This window comes from Typopeltis vanoorti, chromosome 21 (genome assembly GCF_054136105.1).
Source record: "Typopeltis vanoorti isolate ZY-2024b chromosome 21, IOZ_Tvanoo_1.0, whole genome shotgun sequence".
Classification (NCBI taxonomy): domain Eukaryota; kingdom Metazoa; phylum Arthropoda; class Arachnida; order Uropygi; family Thelyphonidae; genus Typopeltis; species Typopeltis vanoorti.
Genome location: NC_143569.1, coordinates 81,703,594 through 81,710,721, shown reverse-complemented (window position 1 = coordinate 81,710,721; position 7,128 = coordinate 81,703,594).

Here is a 7,128-nt window from a genome sequence, read left to right as displayed (position 1 = left end):
TTATTTTTATTGTTTAATTATTTTTTTCCCTCATTTTATGATGTTATTTTTTTTAAAATTAAAATAATAGTCAACATCATTTATTGGTGTTAAACCTAATTAAAGGATTTGATTAGTCAAATCCTTTAATAAATAAGAGTTAAACATTGATTTAAATGTAGATTATTTATTCTTACATTAGCAGTTTTCTTCATTATGAATTTGTGGGAGGGGGGGGTGGAATACTTTCTCTAGCAGACAGAAATTAACATCAGGCTGTAATTTTCGTAACTAGTATTGTATATTATATATGTTGGTTAAAAACATCATATGCTCATCATCCCCCCCACACACACACACAACCTTTCAGAGCCATAGTATACGCATATTGAAAATAAACCCAACCACTTCCTACGCGCTTATATAATCATGCTACTGGTGTTAGGCCTAAAAACAAAGTCACTGTTACTATACGCGTATTCAGAGTCAAAATACATTCGCGTGCAGCTGAATTGATTTATCGTCAAAGCTGAACAATCAGACGCTCTTTAGAAACAAAATTCATGGTCCCTATTCCATCCCCGAATATTTCAACCCATCAATACTTCCTCTTTCCTATCTCTACGTAAAAACACGATGCTATGAATAAAAATTATAAAAAATAAAATAAAATAAATCAAATGCTTGAATAAAAGTATATTTCCGAGTCTGGTGGAGGATTGCATAGAGTCGGGGGAGAATGAGGGAATATTCTACTCACTTTGCCTTCAAAACGTAAGCATTGTCTTAAACCACGAAAAATCAACACCTGCATTTACAAACTTACATGTTTTTTCATAACTCCTTCACTATATGATTATACAGCAAGCAATCTGTTTACTCAAGGTTATATCGTAGCATAGCTTGTATTTACCAACCCCTTAAACCGTCCCCCTTTTTTCCTTTCAGCAGCAGAGGACTACCAAAAAGCCTCATGGCCGCTAAGAAGTTAAGAATCGTGACACAAACTGGTTTGTCTAATTAAAGTGGTTTGTTCTGTGGCTTACGTCATATCCTAAGAGACTGTTCGTGTAATGAGATAGCTGTTGTGTCAGCAGTCGGAGTGTGCGCACGCGTGTATGCTGTAACTGAACCCTTACCCCCACCCCTTTTGATGATATTAATCGACGCTATGAACAAATCTTCGATTGCCTATAGTAGTAGGTCGTGTTGGCGGTTGCCTACTTAGGCAGAAGCTAATTACAGAGGACGAAGGGTTGGGTTTGACCAATAGATACAGGACTGTCATAATTCATTCTAATTAGATAGCTAATGAGCTTTCCGGTTAATTAAATTCTTTTTTTTTAATTAAAAAAAATAATATTTCGTCTAAGTAGGATTTTTATTTGTTACTTATAGAAGATCCTAATGAGATGTCCATTTCACTTATCGTCTGCTAAGCGCGTGCATAACAATGAAATGTTTAAATTTACAACGAGATGCTGATTTCACTCATTGGCTGCTGTGCACGCGCTCAACAATGAAAATATCATTTTAAACCGTTCGATACGATTTCAGGGAGATGTTCATTTCACTTATTGGTTACTCAATCACGTGCTCAACAATGAAAATAAATGATCATTTCAGTTTTAACTTAAATGAAATTAACTTTTTTTGTCTTTATTTCAAATCGCTTTTTCTATCGAACTGTGCCTATCTTTTAACCACAGGAGAAAGTGTCTAAACGACGTGAAAGTGGAACCCTTAAAATTTTTCAGCTGCAGGAACTTCAAGATGGGGTGGGATGAAGTAAAAAAAAATAAAGGAGGAGGGGTTAGCTCCCTGATCTCCTCCTCCACGTGGTCTATTGTAAGCCAAAACCGTTAAGTTAGTACAGAGAGGTAGAAAGTTGTTTTGTACGGTTTGCCAGCTGGGGGAGGGGGGGGGGGTTATGGGGAGACGCTCTGTATATTGCTCCCGAGTACAGCTGGGCTGTGAAGGATGCAAAGGGAAAGTAGGAAGGGGGGGGGGGGATAAAACCCAGGGGGGGATGGACGAGAGACGCTATGGAAGGTTCTGACTTTATCAGCAGTCATATGCAAGACTTGGTGCAGATGTCCGATTTGGCAGCAGACGTGCTGGTTGTCAGGGAGGAGGTGGAGGATGGTGGGGGTCTGTCTCGTGGCGGTAGTAGCAGAAGAGCGCGCCAAATTGGCGAAGAACGATGGTCAATAGTGACACAACCCCGCGACTTCACGCCGAACAGGTAAGCCACGTGCTAAACCAGCAAGGGATCTTACTTCTTATTCCCATCTTCATGTGGCATCCCCGCCTTCTTTATCATCATCATTTTTAAGTGGACGTGTTTTTTAAATCGGTTATTTGTGAAGAAAACGTATTTGAACCGACAGATATAATAATATATTACAGGTAAGGCTTAATATTGTTAAAAATAAGCAAAAATATTGATAAAATTGTGTTCAATATTTGTTTTCCTTATGACGTTAAGTTTATATTAATCTATAATTATCGTTATAGATCAGTGATTTCAACCTTTTTCATAACACGGCACACCTAGACTAATTATAAAATTCTGCGGCACACTAAAAATATATTCTTTAAATTTTTTTTTTTTTTTGATGATCTGGCAAAAAAATAGGCATAATTTTGATTGATTTACGCACACACAAGAAGATGGAAGACCAGACACTAATAAATAAATGCGCAAATTACGACATTATTTCTTTCAATTAATTTGTTTTCATAAATCTTGTTATAGATTAATTATCATTAATATTATTCATCTTATTAAGAGTTATTCTACATAAACGTAAAGATTGAAAAATTTTAAATATTCTAGAGTGCTTGTGGTCTATGACGTCTGATAATGTTCATATCAATCTATAATGAGGTTATTAATAAAAAAATATATCTTTAGTCTTTTATCTATTATTTAAATATAAAAATTTTATATTTTCTCTCCTTTTTCGCGGTATTGTTAATGTATTTTAGATTTTAGGTTTACACCTTTTATTAGATAAAATTACTCTAGTATAACATCACTATAAAAATCTAAAGAAGCTGCATAGGAGGCTGAAAGACTAGTGGAGGAATCAATTGACCGTGAGATGCTGTGATTGATTCATTAATGCCCTTGGGGGTGATGGATAGCAACGCAAAGCTGTACCAATGAAGTTTAACTGAGGTTCGGCTGTTGCTGTTACCCACTTGGGCGATGAGTTTTTGAGTTCGCTCTCTTAAGGTTTTTGCCTTAAGGGAGCACTTTGAGTCTCCGGGGAAGGTGTTCTCCGGCACGGCCCGCTGAGGGGCTTTGTCGGTGAATTATTTTCCTCGGAATTTGAGCGGTTCTGCTCGGTAATCGAGTTTCACTGAGTAGAACCAACGCTGAGATTTGGACGGTCTTTCGCCCACGAATGAGTGGCCTAGAGATCGTCCGATATTTTTGAGATTATCACCTTTACTTACACATACGGTGATTGATTCATTCAATATAATACCCTTGTAATACCCTTGGAGGGTAATGGATGGCAATGCTGTAGCCAATGAAGTTCTAACTGAGGCTCGGCTATTGCTGTCACCCTCCTGCCATGATCAGAGCTTTAATAGCTCAATAACACCTTATCCCCACACTGTCCGATACAGATAACAGGGAAGATGAAAAGCATTCTTGCTTCGCCCCTTTAAGCCAGTCCTTATAAGGACTAAGAAGCTGCATAGATACTTGTATCATGTTGTAGTCTATTTTTTGAAAAATCCAAGTACACCACTGTATATATATACAGTGGTGTACTTGGATTTATGTATATATGCATCTCCTCTGTGCAGGATATTTGTCACCTTTACAGCAGCAAATTGGCGAACCAGCTGCATTAATACGCAAGTAACCCCTCATTAGGAGGGGACTCAACCCGTCCTAGGACGGACAAGAGGGATAGGATAGGATATAGTACATACGTTAGTAAAACATGATCTCACCTTAACAAACTCATGCTGATAACCACAAAGAATACTTCTGTATCAACCCATTTCTGTATCCTAGAAAGCAAGATCAGCTGTAGATTGCGAGTGGCAGAATCCATACGTACTGGTCACTGATTAGTTTCTAGGTGGTTCAAGAGTTGGTTGTTGAAAACCTCCACGATTTCAGAGACAACAGCAGTGAGAGCTGGACGGTTAGTTTGGTGGGCTGGATTAATAAATTCATGTCCACCCGTCTAAGTCTGGTTAAAAGATCGGAATAATATTCCCCCGGTTATTGTTTACCTTTTTCAAGATAATTAATAAACAAAATGCCTTTAGCATCCCAAAACACCGATATCATGACCTTTCCTGCTGATGGAACTGACTTTGTCTTCTTTGGTGGGGGCCGGGATAAGAATAGCCCATACATGTCGTACGAGGCGACTAAAATGGGTTCCCAGGGAGTGTAATGGATGGCAATGTTGTAGCCAATGAAGTTTTAACTGAGACTCGCTATTGTTGTTACCCTCCTACCATGATCAGAGTTTATAGTTCTATATTATCCTATCCATACATTTTCTTTACAGATAACGGGGAAGATGAAGAGCATTTTTGCATCACCCATCTAGCCAAAAATTTAAAAAAAATTTAATAGATACTTGTATACGTATACAGCTTTTCTTTCGATTGTTTCAAAATTTTTAATTGAAATTTTAGTTCTATTTTATGTAATTAATTACATGAGATAATTTTTATTTTAATTTTGAATTTATAATAATTAAGAAAAAAATAGTAAATAATATTGTAGACTCCAGTTGTGGTATTTAACAGCAACTGATACTTTTCTGTGAATAATTTATATGTATTTTTTAAAAACATAATTATTTAAATATTTAAAAAAAAAACTTTAAAAATATATATTTATAAAAATCATTCCCGATTTCAACCCAGTTGGGAATCATATTGTATTGATTCAATGGTGACATGTACATGACTTAATAGCAGAGCGATTTAATCTGATATATAATTGCAATAGTGATCCATTGACTCCCACGTTAGCCATTTTTGTATATGCACTTACGAGTCTATTAATTGTGTCATTGTCTCTTGGATTTCAAAAACTGTATTGAAGAGAGTCAACCCTCTCTCGACACTAACAACCCACACGTAGATATAATACTCCAGAGAGTTTTTTTTTTAAGTGCATTTATCAAATCCCAGCTGTCTGTAGCACGATCCACATCCGGAGGATGGATCTCAACTACTGTTTGGTCTCTTGTTCGTGTGCCACTATTCAAAAATCTTCCCATCGTGAATAGAAGGAGGATGTTCAGTAAGCCGCCTTGGCACGTGCGCTTTTTTTTTTTTTTTTTTTTTGCACCCTCTCTTACCCCCTGCCCTTCTTACACTGCAGCCACGTGTCGGTGTTGCTATAGCAACGGAGGGATTCTGCACACTGCAGTAATGTAACATCTGGTAGCAACTTAAATCCTTATTCTCCTCCCCTCTTTTATAAGGGGGGGGAGAGAGAGGGGAGCAACTAAGGGATGTCGGCCATCGATCCGTATTAAAAGATGATGGTAGTTATCACGCCCTTAATAATGATCCGGAACGTCCGCCAGGTGGCGTTCGAGTCATTTATTGTAGAACTGGTGTTCGGAACAGATTGTTAAAGAGAGATTAGCAAACTCGAAGACCCTCCTCCCCCCCCTGATTTCTGCTGACGACCACTAGAAGATAATCTTCCATCGAAACACAGCGCCATCTGCCGATGCATTTCTGCTTTTAAACACTTTTACTAATATTCTTGGGAATGTTTCGATCATTTAGAGAAAAGTCGACGGCCTTCACAACTTAATCTGCTAAATTCATTAAGCGCAGCGGCGGCAGATATAATGACCCCCGTTCGCATTAAATAACCTTGCCGTCATCAAAGATTCCCCCCCCACACACACACACTTAATGAATTGTCTGAGTTCCTGTCGATTTCTAAATCCTCTTACTTTTAAGAGGCTGAACAGAGAAAGAGGTAGAAGGGATTAGAGCACACCAACGCCATCTATCGGTCTCTGGTAATAACCATTCTTATTTATTGAGCTTTGTGTTGGATTTCCAAGCACAAAATGTGATCTAGACTTACGTTATTAGGAGGCTCTACCTTTCGAAAAAAAAATTAAATGAATACAGCGACATCGGTTGTTCCACAAAACCGTTTGACTGATTTAAGTGAAATTTTGACACAGAATTTTTTTATATAAACAGTTATGTGTGTTCTCTGTCTGGCATTATGAATGTAATCTACATCCAGGTCCTTCTGATCGACATTTACTGACTGGAGGGGGTTATCATTAATTTCAAGTTAATAAATCGGCAGATGCAATGTACATCATGAATATCATTTCAGGAGATGTTTCGTTAATGACGTCACACTGGGAATTCCTTGTTTATTTAACCTATTCTGATGATCTATTTCGACTTATATTCCGCCACTCCTAACCCACATCTTAATCGCGGTTTCGATCGATTACTTCCTGGATCGTTGCTAATTGCTGTGTTAAGTGATCCAACCATTCTTATTGCCCACATAGCAGGCTTTGGTTGGGTGCCTTTTGTTCTACGTGAATAAAACGAATAATTTATTTCTTTACGAAAATTTTTTTCGATTGTATTTTCAGTGTATTTACCAGACTAAGTAGACGGGAATTAGACTTAACTACAATCCCTTGTGTTTGATTTAATTGCTATTATTTTTGCTTAATTCTCTTTCTATCGTGACCTACTCTTCCCTTTTAACTATCACGAGAATCGGCTGGTAAAAGCGCTTTTTTTTTTTTTTTTTTGCTTTATTTAAGAGGGGAGGGGAAATAGGGGTAGACGACAATGGAAGAGAAGGCGTGTCTCGTTAACGTCGATGCAGGTAATGTCTCATTGTTACCACTTGGCCCGACATTGTCTTCGATAATTAAGCGAACCGCTTCTTACGGGCATCGGGATTGTTTGTCCGGACATCATCACGCAGTATCTGTTTGGTAAGGAAAACGACGGTGAAGTATTTTCAGGAAGTGTGTTATGAACGAGGGCGGTAGTACGGAGGAAGGTACGGATAGAACGAAAACAATACCTTGCTGAAAAAAGAACACTTGCGCTAATAGCGAAGGCATTGTTGAGTGAAAGTTTAACCGGAGAAAT